General features: G+C 39.2%; 1 protein-coding gene across 8 annotated transcripts in view; it reads left to right on the top strand.

The window, feature by feature from the left end:
- CASK (calcium/calmodulin dependent serine protein kinase) overlaps positions 1 to 16,487 on the top strand; it is a 369,874-nt gene that overhangs the window by 93,893 nt on the left and 259,494 nt on the right. The gene's annotated exons all lie outside the window — the stretch shown is intronic.

Raw genomic sequence — 16,487 nt, 5'->3', positions numbered from 1 at the left:
TACATTTGCACCAACATACTACAAAGTAAAGAGGATGGATGAACCTTTGTTACACATGAAACATAGGTGAATCTCATAAGCAAAATGATGAGTGAAGGAAGCCAGGCATGAAAGACTACCTACCCTATGGTTCCATTTATTTAAAGTACAAAAATAGCATAAGTAATCTATGACATTTAACATCAAAATAGTAGTTACTTTTTCGGGGTGGTAGTGATTGGCAGGGAGCATAATATAGGGGCTTCTGACATGCTTGCCGGTCATCTTGTTTCTTGATCTGGGTACTGGTTACATGGGTGAGTTCACTGAAAATTCTAGCTGTGCATTTACAACTTATGTACAAGGAATAGGTATACAGTGTCCTAGGGGAAAGAATGGAACCATTTTATCTTGTCAGCTTTTCTGGTCAGAGATAAAGATTTCTCTAGACCATTTAGATATTTGCATTTTGCCTAGTGAGAATCTTGTTTATTAGTTCACAGAAGTACTCATCAGTCTTAATGGGTAAAGGCTCATTAGGTACCTATTCTATGCAGAATGCTAAGTACCAGGGTGAGTATATATAGGAATCAAACATGGGTACCTTGAAATCTAGTAATCCAGACAGATAATCCTTGCTCTTGATAGTAAATAACCAAGGAGAGCAGCTCAAGACACAGATGAATCTTGTTTTCGTATTTTTACTGGGTTCTTAGGAAATAATGCTGAGGCATTTCGTTCAAAGCGAATCTAAAGTTTCAACATAAGAAGCGCCATTTCTGAAATGCTTTGGAAAGAATTCCTCTAGTCTATTTGAATTGGCTTCCCTGATGGCTCAGCAGGTAAAGAATCCACTTGCAGTGCAGGAGACCTAGGAGACGCGGGTTCCATTCCTGGGTGGGGAGGATCCTTTGGAGGAGGAAATGGCCACCTGGTCCAGTATTCTTGCCTCAGGGATTCCGTGGACAGAGGAGCCTGGCAAGCTAACAATCCAAAGAGTCGCAAAGAGTTGGACACGACTGAGCACACATACACGCACGTTTGAATTGGCCTGGCATTGTCTATGGTATTTACCTTTATTTTGTCTCCTTATATTTCATCCCCGTAAACAAGGTAGAGTTTATCTATTCTGTATACTCTTCAGAAATACCTGCCAGAGAATTTTAAGACTACTGTTTGGGTGGTGGGTGGTGGTTTAGTCACCGAGTCGTGTCTGATGTTTGCAACCCCATGGACTGTAGCCCGCCAGGTTCCTCGGTCCGTGGAGTTTTCTAGGCAAGAATACCGGAGTGGGTTGCCATTTCCTTCTCTGGGAATGATTTCCAAATTACTCATTTTTTACTGCAGAGTTTATAAGCAATACAGGTTTTCTGAAAAGCTTTGCCAATTTGTCTCTATAGTGTATACATTTTTAGCACATCTAATATCTGAATGAAAATGTTACCAAGTCTTTCTTGCATCTTGACCTTGTTTCTTCAGTGATTTTTTTTTCTTTTAATGACCTTGGGAATCTAGGCTTTATCTTTTTAATTTCATCACCTCCCTTTATGTTATTTGAAAACATCAGTGTCTTGCACAAGGCTAAAAACAATACTATCTTGTTCTTATTAAATTCATGGAAAGTTTGATGTTACTATAAATATCTTAATATTTAGTTATATAGGTTATAACTAAATTATAATAGGTTATAGCTAAAGGTTTTACAGGTTTTCTTATAGATCCATTATAGGAAAAGCATGGGAAGAGTTTCAGTCAGACATTCCAGATCTGTCCTGTGTGATGTGACCTTAAGTTCCATAAACATCAACTTTCCTAGGTGTCAAGTGAGGGTAGTATTACTGTCCTCAGAGAGCTGGTTCAAAGAGTAAGGATGATGAAAACTATGAAGCACCTCAGCTTTGCTTAGCACTTTGTAGGTAGGCCATAATTTGCCTATCCTCCACTGTGATTCATCCTAGATTCATTCTGATTATCTTCATCTTTCTCACCTGAGTCTACCATTTCCATTTGTTTAATTATTTCATCTTCCTCTTTAAAAAAAAAAAAACTATAATGAAGTTAGTTTTTTAAGCTCTGATAAGACATGAAGGTTTTTTTTTCTTTTAATGTGTGCGTTAGTTGCTTTTTCTTTTAATGTGTGCATGTCCGACTCTTTGCAACCCCATGGACAGTAGCCTGCCAAGCTCCTCTGTCCATGGGATTCTCTAGGCAAGAATACTGGAGTGGATTGTGATTCCCTTCTCCAGTGGATCTTCCTGACCCAGGGATCGAACCTGGGTCTCCTGCATTGCCGGCAGATTCTTTACTGCCTGAGCTGCCAGGAAAGACCTTTCTTCTAATACTGTTACAAAACACATTTCCAAAAAAAAAAATTAAAGTAGAATAATCAAGCATGCTAATGGAAGTTATTATCTTTTTATAAACTCTCTGCCCCCAAAGTGGCTAATAAGATAACTTTCCACTCAAGTCTGGGGTGTTTATTAAAGCCTGCTGGCTTATTAACCTTTTACCTTCTGGCTTACTGTATATTGACTACATCTGGCTAGTTCACCAATTGAAATCCCTCTTTAGTGTATATTTCTATCACATTTAGTTTGAGGGTATATTCAGGTTTATTTTTTTCTTCAACTTACTCTCAGGGTTATTAAGTGAAATCATCAAGTGTGTTTACCTTTCCCATTTAGATTTTACCTGGTGGCTACTTTCTTTTGGAGTTTTGTCTTAAGATAATCAAAGCATGACTAATATCTTTTAAAACTTGTTTTCTCTGGAGAAGGAAATTGCAACACACTCCAGTATTCTTGCCTGGAAAATCCCATGGACTGATGATCCTGGTAGGCTACAGTCCATGGGGTCACAAAGAGTCGGACACGACTGAGCGACTTCACTTTCACTTTCACTATGGCAAAAACTATCACAATATTGTAAAGCAATTATCTTCCAATTAAAATAAATTTTAAAAAAAGTAAAACTTGTTTTCTCTTAACATACGGTTAATGCTTCAGCACAGAGCACTTAACAGTTTTATCAATTTACATGAAAAATTGGAAATTTATCAGGAGATCCTCTTAACTAATTATTCAAATTAAGCCAAGAATGACTAAAGGGATAGAATTATAATAAAGTGATATTTAGGTCTTCTTTTAAATGAAATTTGACAACTATTAGTCTAGCCTTCCACAAAATCCAAGATCTTAAAACCAATCTCAACCAAAGGCCAGAGTGGTATGGTGACATGGACCTTGTTGCTTTTGGTCACTCATTCAGTCATGTCCAATTCTTTGCAACCCCATGGACTGCAGCACACCAGGCTCCTGCATCCTCCACCATCTCCCAGAGTTTGTTCATATTCATGTCCATTGAGTTGGTGGTGCTATGTAACCATCTCATCTTCTGTCGCCCCCTTCTCCTCCTGCCCTCAGTCTTTCTCAGCATCAGGATCTTTTCCAATGAGTCAGCTTTTTGCATCAGGTGGCTGAAATATTGCAGCTTCAGCTTTGGCGTTAGTCCTTCCAATGAATATTCAGGGTTGATTTCCTTTAGGATGGACTGGTTTGATCTTCTTGCCGTCCAAGGGGCTCTCAGGAGTTTTCTCCAACATAACAGTTCAAAAGCATCAATTCTTCAGCACTCAGCTTTCTTTATAGTCCAACTCTCACATCTCTATATGACTGCTGGAAAGAGCATAGCTTTGACTATACTGTCCTTTGTCCGCAAAGTGGTGTCTCTGCTTTTTAATATGCTGTCTAGGTTTATCATAGCTTTCTTTCCAAGGAGCAAGCATCTTTTAATTTCATGGCTGCAGTCACCATCTGCAGTGGTGTTGGAGCCCAAGAAAATAAAGTCTGTCACTGCTTCCACTTTTTCCCCTTCTATTTGCTGTGCAGTGATGGAACCTAATACCATGATCTAAGTTTTGTTTTTCTTTTTTTCATTTATTTTTATTAGCTGGAAGCTAATTACTTTACAATATTGTAGTGGTTTTTGCCATACATTGACATGAATCAGCCATGAATTTACATGTGTTCCCCATCCTGAACCCCCCTTCCACCTCTCTCCCCATCCCATCCCTCTGGGTCCTCCCAGTGCACCAGCCCTGAGCACTTGTCTCATGCATCCAACCTGGGCTGGCAATCTGTTTCACACTTGATAGTATACATGTTTCAATGCTATTCTCTCAGATCATCCCACCCTCGCCTTCTCCCACACAGTCCAAAAGTCTGTTCTTTACATTTGTGTCTCTTTTTCTATCTTGCATATAGGGTTATCGTTACCATCTTTCTAAATTCCATATATATGCATTAGTATACTGTATTGGTGTTTATCTTTCCGACTTACTTCACTCTGTATAATGGGCTCCAGTTTCATCCATCTCATTAGAACGGATTCAAATTAATTCTTTTTAATGGCTGAGTAATATTCCATTGTGTATATGTACCATAGCTTTCTTATCCATTCGTCTACTGATAGGCATCTAGGTTGCTTCCGTGTCCTGGCTATAATAAACAGTGCTGCGATGAACATTGGGGTACACATGTCTCTTTCAGTTCTGGTTTCCTCAGTGTGTATGCCCAGGAGTGGGATTGCTGGGTCATATGGCAGTTCTATTTCCAGTTTTTTTTAAGGAATCTCCACATGATCTTAGTTTTTGACTGTCAACTTTTAAGCCAGCTTTTTCACTCTCCTCTTTCACCCTCATCAAGAGGCTCTTTAGTTCCTCTTCATTTTCTGTCATTAGAGTGATATCATCTGCATATCTGAGGTTGTTGATATTTCTCCCTGCAATCTTGATTCCAGCTTGTTATTCATCCAGCCCAGCATTTCACATGATGTGCTCTGCATATAAGTTAAATAAGCAGGGTGACAATACACAGCCTTGTCGTATTCCTTTCCCAGTTTGGAATTAGTCCGTTGTTCCATGTCCAGTTCTAACTGTTGCTTCTTGAACTGCATACAGGTTTCTCAGGAGATGGGTGAGGTGGTCTGGTATTCCTATCTCTTTTAAGAATTTTTCACAGTTGTGATCCACACAGTCAAAGCTTTAGCGTAGTCAATGAAGCAGAAGTAGATGTTTTTCTGGAATTCTCTTGACTTTCTGTATGATCTAACCAATGTTGTCAATTTGATCTCTGGTTCCTCTGCCTTTTCTAAACCTAACTTGTACATCTGGAAGTTCTCAGTTCACATACTGCTGAAGCCTAGCTTGAAACATTTTGAGTATTACCTTACTAACATGTGAAATGAATGCAATTTTGTGGTAGTTTGAACATTCTTTGACATTGCCCTTCTTTGGTACTGGAATGAAAACTGACCTTTTCCTTGGGTGATATATTAATGAAATTGCCCCATCAGGTTCACTGGCATAGTTTCATTTCCTCTATATTTTACTGGTCAGAGAAGCCATGTAGCCCACCTAAAGACTGAAAGAGGGGGAAAATAGATCTCACCTCTGAATGGGAGAGATGATGACTAATTTCTGGCTGTCTTTAATCTGCCACAGTGAGTAATTTTTAAACTTGAAAGTGAAAGTCACTCAGTCATGTCTGAGTCTTTGTGACCCCTTGGACTGTAGCCCGCCAGTCTCCTCTGTACATGGAATTCTCCAGGCAAGAATACTGGAGTGGGTTGCCCTTCCCTTCTCCAATTTTTGTTTGTTAAACTTAGTTGCCTTCATTGTTTAGTGAGGTTGTAATAGCTGGTAGCTACTCCATTCTAAAGTAGTACTAAAATTCTGCCAAAGAATCAAATGTCTCCATCAAGTACCAATTCAGGATACATATGACAGCAGTGCATAATTTGTCACTGTAAACAGGAGACCAAAATAAGGACATATTGTGTTCTACAGTTAGAAAGAAACTATTTAAAAATCTAGTCTGGCACTGTTTATTAAAACTGAATTTAAATATTTTTGGTAATCAAAAGATAGGGAAATTATTTTAGGCAGGCTGTTTTGTTTGGTTTTTTTTTTTGTAATATGGTTTGGCATGAGAAGATTAATAATGAAACAGATAGTGATTACCTTTTGAACTATAAAGTGTTTTTCATTTTTAGTAAGAATTTTAGGTCTGTAAAACAATTTGGAAGAACAAACCATCTGTCAACCAGTTGTGTTATGGCCACCAGAAAGCTCAAGAGTCCTGAACATGTCATAAAATTCTCATGTGGAGAGGTCCTTAGAGGTGAATGCAGATCTAGTTTGATTTCATTAGAATAGGCAGGTGTAGATAAAGTGAAAAATTCAGGAAATGAAACATAGTTGCTGCTAGTTGGTTTTATAATACATTTTTATAAATGTTTTATAAATGTTTAAATACATTTTTATAAATGTTTGATTCTAAAATAATGCTAAAACTGATGTCTCTCTTTCCTTTGACTCTGTACATGACCCATTTAATTTCCATAATTCCAGTCAATCATTTCTTCCACAGAAAGAATTTCTTAGATATCTACAGGGAATATTTTATCACTTTAGATAATCTGGTCATTTCAAAGGCCTCTTAGAGCCCAGTCAGAATGGTTTTGCCTTTTTTTTTCCCTCTGAGTGGAGGCGGTGTATCAGTCAAGGTCCAGTCAGGAGACAGAAACAAAACAGTAATTTGAACAGGAAAAGTTTAATATGAATAAATTATTACCAGGAGACCTAAATAGTGAGGAATTGACTAGTCAGAACTAGAGAACTCTGAAAAATACAAGAATAGCAGACAGAGAGCAGCCACAAACCCAAGAGCTGAAACAGAACACTCCCAGATGACTAGCCTCCCTCCTGGTGCGGCTGAGATACAAACCTTATAGGAGAGGGCATGACCCTGGGTCAACAGATACAAAGAAGTTCCCTGAGACACTGTGGTGGTGGGACTTGGAAATTTGCCCTCCAAAGTCCAGGGGAAGCCATCCTTAGTTGAGTACATGTCTCACCTTTGAACTTTCAGCTGGCTGCCAGAGAGTGTGCTGGAGGAAGCTCTGCTGCCTTGTTGCCTGCCCATAGATAGGCGCTGCATGCTGCTGGGCAATGGGCACTGGAAATACACTGTACCTACTGCAGGAGCCTGACCGAAAAAAAAAAAACATTGGAACCAAGAGGGCAAACCTCTTTCTCCTCCAATGCCCTTTAGTGACAAAACTTACTTTTGTGCCAGCTGGAAAGATACTTAAGAGTTCAGCTTCAACAGTACAGGGCAGGCAGTGAAGGGTGAATTTGGAGCTGAAAGATAGTAGATGGCATGGGGATGGAGTGTATGATAGTGGTGGGCTATCTTATCAAGCAACCCTATCTGTAATACTTGGCAATGCTTTGTTTACTTATCTTTTTCTCCTATTACTTATTCCCCTGAAATGTTTAGTAACTAAATATTATTTCTTTCAAAGTAGAATTTTTAGTATTGATTTTTATCACTTCCACAAAATTAAAGTTTAAAAGTCAAATTCTACCTGAAAAATCATCCATTTAAATAGAATAGATCCACGGTTTGATTTAGAGTATTGGATTAGTCCATGGTGGGTATTTGTTCCTGTGATATTAGAGTTTCACATATGTTGCCTAAATAGATGGTGTAGAATAATATTGAATGTTCAAATGAGTTTTGCTGGAACCATTATCACTCTGTATGTTAAAGTAAAAGCCAGCATGTTTCTGTGAAAATAAAAGTTTAAAGCATAGGTATAAGGACGGTGGCGTGAGCAGGTGAATCTCTTCAATACTGTACATTATATAAATGCTAACATATATTGTGGGAGTATTGCCACCAGCTGTCTCATTATTAAGACTAATTTATCATTTTTAATAATGTTATTATAATCATTTTAATAACAACATAAATCTTACACCTTTCTCTCTCTTTTCCATTCCTACTTACCAGTACCTCAATCAGGCCCTAATCTTCTCATTGCCCAACTACTGCAGGAATCTTACTACATACTCTCCAGTCCCACCCCATCTAATTTATTCTGCTAACTACTACCATTTTTATCTTCCTTAATTATAACTTTCATCATTTTTCCCGATCTTGGGGAACATATAATTATTAATGGTTCTCCCTGTTTTCCTATTGTTTTAGGATTGAATTAAAAATTCTGATGTTTGATTTTTCTGATGTTCGGTATCTAGACATTATGAGACCAGTCTTATTTCAACTCTTACTTCCCAATGTAAATCCTTTGTTAGATTTATTTAACAGACCTTTATTAATTTCTTACTGTATGTCAGCTAGTGAGAAAAACATACCCACCTGAAAGGAAGTCACAGTGCTGTCAGGGAGGCAGGCATATAAAATTATTGTCATTACAGGTGTGCAAGGTGAAATGATGCTCCCCCACAGCCCAAAGATGTCTATATATGAATCCAGAACTTGTGAATATGTTACTGTACATTCAAAAAGGGATCTTACAGATGTGATGAAATTAAAAATTTTAGGATGGGGAGATTATCCTGGATCATACAGGTGAAAGTCGTTCAGTCGTGTCCGACTCTTTGCAACCCAGTGGCCTATACAGTCCATGGGATTCTTCAGGCCAGAATACTGGAGTGTGTAGCCTTTCCCTTCTCCAAGGGATCTTCCCAACCCAGGAATCAAACTGGGGTCTCCTATATTGCAGGTGGATTCTTTACCAACTGAGTTATCAGGGAAGCCTGGATCATACTGTTGGGCTCAGTATAATCACAAGGATATTTATAAGTGAGAAGAAGATGGAGACTTGGCTATAGGAAGAGGCAATTGGACAAAGCAAGCAGAAATTGGGGTGATATGGCCACGAGCCAAGAATTGTCAGCAGCCTGTAGACACTGTAAGAGACATGGACCTGATTTTTCACTTAAGCCTCCAGAGGAACCAGCCCTGCCAACAACTTGGTATTGGCCCTGTAAGACTCACTGAAGTTCTGCCATCCAGAACTGTGTGAGAACAACTTGATGTTGTTTTAAGTCACAAGGTTTGAAGTAGTTTCATGCAGCCACCATAGTAAACTAACACACAGCAGAACAGATTTAAAAAGATAAGCATTCCCTATTGAACAGAGGGTATATGACAGTCCATTGTGACAAGGTAAGGAATTCATACATGGACTTGGTGGCGGTGGGCCATGAAAAGTAAGGGGAAAATATGCATGAAGATGTGGAGCAGTGAATTATTAGCAAGGCATGTTTAGGAAAATGCAAGTAGTTTGGTTTTGCCAGAGTTGAAAGGGAGGGAAGCATGAGAGATACACCAGTTAGGTTATGAATGTCTTGTGAGCAGTGCTAAGAAGTTTGAACTGTATTCTCTAGACACTGGAGTGCCATTGGTATATTTTAAGTCGGAGAGTCATACAGTCAGCTTTGTATTTTAGGAAGACCAGTAAAGTAGCATAGTAGAGGCTGGATAAGAAAGGAGAACCAGCTAGGAAGTTGCAATGGTCCACATAAGAGACAAGCGCCTGAATCCAAGCTTTGGCAATAGTCCCTGATAGAGAAGAGGGGCTCAATCGAAGAATATTCAGGAGATTCAATCAGTGGAACTTGGTATTGGGTTTAAATTCAAGGAAAATTCTAAGAAACACCCACATTTTTGGTTCATGCAACCAAATGGATAACAGTGCTACTTATTTTATAAAAACAGAGACACTATCAAATGATAAGTGGATCAGGGAGAATAAATGAGTTTTGAACATATTGAGTCTGAGGAACACTTGAAATATAAATGTTGATAATGAGTAGACACTTAGAAATTTTACTCTAAAACTTAGGACCAATGTCGGAGCAACAGAGGAAAGATTTTAGCATCATCAGGTAGGTAACAGATGGAATCCTGGAAATAGAAATGATTGCTCAAAGACAAGACATTGAAGGATCACAGTGGAAATAAAACACAGTCAAGGTTAGGATCCTGAGGAACACTTACCTTTTAAGAAGGGATGGGTCAAGAGAAAGGAACCAGAAAGAGGAGAGAAAAATAGGAATATTATCATGTGTCACAGAGAATGCTGTCACAGAAGCTGAGAGATTTTCTATGGTTTCACATGCTGTAAAGAGACCAAATGAGAGAATAACTGCAATGTCCATGGAATTTGGCAACATGGACATCAATGGGAACCTTGACCAAAGCAGTTTCAGTGTTGCGGTGGGGATAGAAGCCAGATTGTAGTAGGTTGAGGAAGGAGTATTAAAAATCAGAGACATGACTTTGCCAGCAAAGATCCATCTAGTCAAAGCTATGGTTTTTCTAGTAGTCAGGTATGGATGTGAGAGTTGGACTATAAAGAAAGCTGAGCACTGAAGAATTGATGCTTTTGAACTGTGGTGTTGGAGAAGACTCTTGAGAGTCACTTGGACTGCAAGGAGATCCAACCAGTCCATCCTCAAGGAAATCAGTCCTGAATATTCATTGGAAGGACTGATGCTGAAGCTCCCATACTTTGGCCACCTGATGTGAAGAACTAACTCATTGGAAAAGACCCTGATGCTGGGAAAGATTGAAGGCAGGAGGAGAAAGGGACAAGAGAGGATGAAATGGTTGAATGGCATCACCAACTAGATGGACATGAGTTTGAGCAAGCTCTGGGAGTTGGTGATGGACAGGGAAGCCTGGCCTGCTGCAGTCCATGGAGTTGCAAAGAGTCAGACACAACTGAGCAACTGAACTGAACTTAACTGAGGTAGGAATGGATAGTAAGGATGTGTGTGTGTGTGTGTGTGTGTGTGTGTGTGTGTGTGTGTGTGTGTGTGTGTTGCTCAGTCATGCTGACTCTGTGATCCCATGGACTGTAACCCGCCAGGCTCCTCTGTCCATGAGATTCTCCAGGCAAGAATACTAGAGTGGGTTGTCATTTCCTTCTCCAGGGGATCTTCCCAATCGAGGGATCAAACCTAGGTCTGCTGCATTGCAGATGGATTCTTTACTATCTGAGCCACCCGGGAAGTATGGAAGTAGAGAAAGTAAATACAGAATAATGTTCAAGAGACTAGACTGGGCAGAAGAGACAGTGGTAGGTGGAGGGCCCTGTGGAATAGGAGTAGAGTTTAAGATGGGAGGGATTTCAGCATCTTTTTATGCTAGGGGGAAATGAGCTAATAGAAAGCAAAAGGATATACTGATGGAGAGAGGTCTTTGGTAAACATGTTGGAAATTGGGTCTAAGGCATAGATGGGAAGTGGGCCCCTTTTCCGCTAAGACAACAGGAAGACTGGGCATGGATAGAGTTGGGTCTTCAGGCAGAAGGAGAAAGCAGAAGACATTAAAGCCCTCAGCTGATAAACCTGATTTTTTTGTGTGTAAAAAAGAAAGTGGAGCCACCCACTGAGAGTAATTGGGTAATAGAGAGTAGAGAGATAAGAGAGTTTGTAACTGCACTTCAGAGGAATGGAAAGGAGATATGAGGAGAAATTGCTAGTTTGCCTAAGGAGCTGAGCTGTGCCTGGATGTGAGGAGTTTGTAGCAGCACTTATCAACATGCTGATAAGTCCCTCAGCAGCAGTAATTAGCCTAAAATTTAGGAGATGAGAACTGTATGGGTGGATTGCACCATAGTGGGAGGTATTACACACTGCAGACATGATGGATGAAGGAACCAAGAGAGCTGAAATTAATGGCAAGAAGAAAGACCATAGAACTGGATAAGGGAGGAAGATTTCAGAGGTACACCGAAAATATTCTAGTCGGTCAGTCTAGTTACCAATAGCTGTGGTGACTACTGTTATAGGAATTATAGTGCCCTGAGTAAGTTAAAGGAAGACTTAGGTTCAGATTTGACCTTTTGAAAGTTACCTGACTTTTAAGCAATCTTAAATTTTTATACATGTAAATGCTCAACAAATGTTTGCACGTAGATAATATGTCAAGAAATGGAATATACAAAATAACGTCACCAGTGATGTCACTCTAGCTCAAAGAAACAGAATCAAAAATTCATTTTCATGTACAGCTTTTAATAGGCAGCTCTGATCAGAACATTTTGCCTGATTGCATTGGTGTTGTAGGTACTATGGCTGCATAGCAAATTACCCCAAAATCTAGTGGCATAATATGTTACTATGTTCACAGATTCTGGGAGACATAAATTTGGACAGGGCACAGCAGGAATAGAGTTTGTATGTTCACGTGTCTGAGGCATGATCTTCGAAGACTAGGGAATGTAGTCATCTGCAAGTTCACTCACTCACACATCTGGCAGTTGATGCTGGCTGTTGACTTAAAGACCTTAGTTAGGACTCTTGGCCACATTTCACATGGCCCTTCCATATTGAGAGGCTTTTTCAAAGCATGACAGCTGAGTTCTAAGGGTAAATGTTGAAATCAAAAGACATACAGAGAACTAAGTTAAAGTTATATCATTTTTAGTGACCTAGTCTCAGGAGAACAGGAAATGCACCCTGTTTTGATGGGGAATGTCATGGTTCTAGAAGAACATGTGGTATTGCCATTGGGTATTTTTAGAATCACTTTGCCCACAAAGATCCGAATAGTCAAAGCTACGTTTTTCCAGTAGTCCTCTACAGATGTGAGATTTGGACCATAAAGAAGGTTGAGCACCGAAGAATTGATACTTTCAAATTGTGGTGCTGGAGAAGATTCTTGAGAGTCCCTTGGAAGGCAAGGAGATCAAACCAGTCAGTCCTAAAGGAAATCAACCCTGAATGTTCATTGGAAGGACTGATGATGAAGCTGAAGCTCCAGTACTTTGGCCACCTGATGTAAAGAGCTGACTCATTGGAAAAGATCCTGGGAAAGATCAAGGGCAAAAGGAGAAGAGGGCAGAGCGGAAGAGGGTGAGATGGTTAGATAGCTTCACCAACTCAGTGTACATGAATTTGAGCACACTCTGGGAGGTGGCAAAGAACAGGGAAGCCTGGCTGCTGCAGTCCATGGGATTGCAGAGCTGGGCATAACTTAACGACTGAACAACAGAGTCAATATTTTAAGGGATCTTTGTATCAATGGTTATGAAGGATATTGCTTTCCAGTTTTCTCTTTAAAGTTTTTACTAGTTTTGTTATCAGTAGAGTCATCTGCCCTGGTGGCTCAGACGGTAAAGAATCTGCCTGCTATGCGGGAAACCAGGGTTCGATCACTCAATTGGGAAGATACCCTGGAGGGAGGGCATGGCAACCCACTCCAGTATTCTTGCCTGGAGAATCCCAGTGGACAGAGGAGCCTGGAGGACTCCAGTCCCAGGGGTCATAAAGAGTCGGTCACGACTGAGTGACAAAGCACATGTTATCAGTAAAATCTAGTTATACCAATCTCATATAATGAACTCCTTTCTCCTCTTTTTGAAAAGTTTATGTTGAATTGGTTTTACTTAAGGGGGCGGCTGCATTCCTTCTTCGTTGTGGCACAAATTCTTCATTGCAGGATGCAGGCTTCTCTAGTGGTGCGTGAGACTAACAGTTGCTGCCTACAGGCTCTCTAGTTGCAGTGCAGTCTCTCTAGTTGCAATGCAGGCTCTCTAGTTGTGGCACACAGGCTTCAGAGTGCTCTGGCTTTGTTGCCCCAAGGCATGTGGGATCTTAGTACCCTGACCACGGATTGAACCTGCATCCTCTGCATTGGAAAGCAGATTCTTAAACCCTGGACCACCATGGAAGTCTTAATTTTTCTTAATGTATGTTAGAATTCACACATGAAGCCATCTGAGCCTGGGCTTCTCTTTATGGGGAGATTTTAAATTGTATACTCAATTTCTATAATAGATACAAAGCTATCCAGATTTTTCTGTTTCTTCTTGTGTCAATTTTGATAATTTGACTATTTTCAGGAATTTGTCAATATTCAAGTTGAAGAAGTTCCCCTCTATTAATAGACTGAGTTTGCTGAGACTATTTATCAAGAATGGATGTTGGATTTTCTCAAATACTTTTGATGTGTTAATTATTCAGTTTATTAACATGGTGAATTATAGTTTGATTTTTATAGTGCTATGCCAAACTTTATTCCTGGAAATTGGATGTTTACCTATAATTTTCTTGTAATGTCTTGTAATATCTGGTTTTAGTATTGAGGGAATGCTGACCTCATGGAATGAATTGGAAAGTATTGTTTCCTTTTTAATTTTTGAGAGTGGTTAGTGTAGAATTGATACTATTTCTTGATTGTTTGGTAGAATTCATCAGTGAAGCCATTTGGGTTGAAGTTTTCTTTGAAGGATGGTTTTTTACTAGAAATTCTATTTTTAATATAGTATAGGACTATTCAGTTTATTTCTTCTTAAGCAAGTTTCCAGCAAATCTGGAGAACTCAGCAGTGGCCACAGGACTGGATAAGGTCAGTTTTCATTCCAATCCTAAAGAAAGGCAATGCCAAAGAATGTTCAAACTACCATACAATTGCACTCATCTCACATGCTAGCAAAGTAATGCTCAAAATTCTACAAGCCAGACTTCAACAGTATGTGAACCATGAACTTCCAAATGTTCAAGCTGGATTTAGAAAAGGCAGGGGAACCAGAGATCAAATTGCCAGCATCTGCTGGATCATCAAAAAAGAAGAGAGTTCCAGAAAAACATCAACTTCTGCTTTATTGACTATGCCAAAGCCTTTGACTGTGTGAATCACAACAAACTGTGGAAAATTCTTAAAGAGATGGGAATACAAGAGCACCTGACCTGCCTCCTGAGTAATCTGTATGCCGGTCAAGAAGCAACAGTTAGAACTGGACATGGAACAACAGACTGGTTCCAAATCGGGAAAGGAGTACATCAAGGCTGTATATTGTCACCCTGCTTATTTAACTTATATGTAGAGTACATCATGCAAAATTCCAGGCTGGATGAAGCACAAGCTGGAATCAAGATTGCCCAGAGAAGTATCAATAACCTCATATATGCAGATGATACCACCCTTGTGGCAGAAAGCTAAGAAGAACTAAAGAGCCTCTTGATGAAAGTGAAAGAGGAAAGTGAAAAAGTTGGCTTAAAACTCAACATTCAGAAAACTAAGATCATGGCATCCGGTCCCATCACTTCATGCAAATAGGTGGGGAAACAATGGAAACAGTGACAGACTTTATTTTGGGGGGGCTCCAAAATCACTGCAGATGGTGACTACAACCATGAAATTAAAAGACGCTTGCTCCTTGGAAGAAAAGCTATGACCAACTTAGACAACATATTAAAAAGCAGAGACATTACTTTACCAACAAAGGTCCGTCTAGTCAAAGCTATGGTTTTTCCAGTAGTCATGTATGGATGTGAGAGTTGGACTATAAAGAAAGCTGAGCACTGAAGAATCGATTCTTTTGAACTGGTGTTGGAGAAGACTCTTGAGAGTCCCTTGGACTGCAGGGGGATCTAATCAGTCTATCCTCAAGGAAATCAGTCCTAAATATTCATTGGAAGGACTGATGCTGAAGCTGAAACTCCAATACTTTGGCCACCTGATGCAAAGAACCAACTCATTGGAAAAGACCCTGATGCTGGGAAAAATTGAAGGGGACGACAGAAGATGAGATGGTTGGATGGCATCACCGACGCATGGACATGTGTTTGAGTAGGCTCCGGGAGTTGGTGATGGACGGGGAAGCCTGGTTTGCTGCAGCCTGTGGGGTCACAAAGAGCCGGACACAACTGTGCAACTGAACTGAACTGAAGAAAGTTTGATGGTTTATATCTTTCCTAGAAGTTGTCCATCTTATCCAAGTTGATTAAATTTACTAGCATGAAATTGTTTATTATGTTACATTTATTATTGTAAAATCTTCAGTAATGTCATGTCTTTGTCCTTGGATTAACTCATCTCTTTTCTTTTTTATCTTGATCAGTCTGGCCAGAACTTTATCAGTTTCACTGACCTATTTCAAGAAACTGTTCTGTTTATTTTTCTCTGGTGTTTGCTTTTTTTTCCCATTTCATTTATTCTCATGTTGAGCTCTATTTTTTTCCTTCCATGGCCTTATTTTGGTTTAATTTACTCATCTTTTTTCTAGTTTCTTAAGTTGTAAGCTAGCATCGTTCAATGGAGAGCTTTCTTCTCTTCTAACATATGTGTTTAAATGTCTCCCTTAGTTCTGCTTTATTGACATTCCATGTTTTTATTAGTTCAGAAAATTTTCTCTTTTTCCTTGTTGGTTTCCCATGGGCTATTTAGAAGTGTTTTTATTTATTTTCCAAATATTTAGCTTCAAATATTGAGTTCTAAATTCATTTCATTATGATCAGAGAACATACTTTGTGTGGCATGAATCCTTTTACATTTGAGATTTTTTTTTTAAATGGCCCGGAATATGGCCTATTTTGGCAGATGTTTCATGTACAATTAAGTAGAAGGCATAATCTGCCCTTGTGCGTAGTGTTCTATGAATATTATTTCAAGCTAGCTAAAAATATTGCTCATCTTCCATATCTTCATTATCTTTCTGCTTATTAATTTTAATTGTGGATTTGTTTCATGAATTTATTTCATTTTTGTCTTTCATGTATTTTTAAAATAAAATATTGATATATTCTCTGTTATATATCATTATTGCTTATTTATTAATAGGTTGTACCTCTTAACCTCCATCCCTATCTTGCCTTTCTCCCTCTTTCGTGTATTTTGATGTTC

The sequence above is a fragment of the Muntiacus reevesi genome, chromosome X (genome assembly GCF_963930625.1).
Source record: "Muntiacus reevesi chromosome X, mMunRee1.1, whole genome shotgun sequence".
Classification (NCBI taxonomy): domain Eukaryota; kingdom Metazoa; phylum Chordata; class Mammalia; order Artiodactyla; family Cervidae; genus Muntiacus; species Muntiacus reevesi.
This window is presented reverse-complemented; position numbering and strand designations above follow the sequence as displayed.